Here is a 590-nt window from a genome sequence, read left to right as displayed (position 1 = left end):
CCTCCGTACTGGCCGGACTGTTGTGGGCAGGTGCTCTGTCCACCACACCAGTGCTCGCGTTTTGGCTCCATTAGCTAAAATTCCCTATCAAATCTGTTGTGTAATTACCAAAACTCGGGGTAAACTCTGCCTTGAAGGAATGAGTCTTGGAGGGCTTTGCAGGAAATAGCGGAAGGGTGAAGGGAAGCATGAGGGGAGAGAGGGATGTGTCCAAGTTGTTGCTGTTCTGTGTAGCTGGTGTTGCTGCGGCTGGGGTGAAACGAGCGGTAAGCTGCAGCAGACCCTGCCCGCTGTGAATTCCCGGGAAGCTCCCCTTCATTTATTTCTCATTTGACGGGCAACTGGGGCAGCTTGAGCTGCCCAAACACGTCTTGTTGGTCTCCTGGGAGTATCTGTGCTCTCTTAACGCGAGGAGGTGTGTTAAAGCGTTGAGAACGGATAGAAAAACCACCTGCGGTAAGAAAGGTGTCCGAAAGGGCTCCCCTGGGGATGCTGCTGCGTGGGGGGGGCTGTGCGGGACGGCTGCGTCGTGCTGGGGAGTGCTGCCGGCTGCTCGCTGCGCCCCTTCTCAGCCGCTTGCTGCCGGCGGG

This window comes from Eurypyga helias, unplaced genomic scaffold (assembly GCF_000690775.1).
Source record: "Eurypyga helias isolate BGI_N326 unplaced genomic scaffold, ASM69077v1 scaffold23999, whole genome shotgun sequence".
NCBI lineage: Eukaryota > Metazoa > Chordata > Aves > Eurypygiformes > Eurypygidae > Eurypyga > Eurypyga helias.
The sequence above is the reverse complement of the archived record's forward strand: the minus strand, read 5'-3'. Positions refer to the sequence as shown.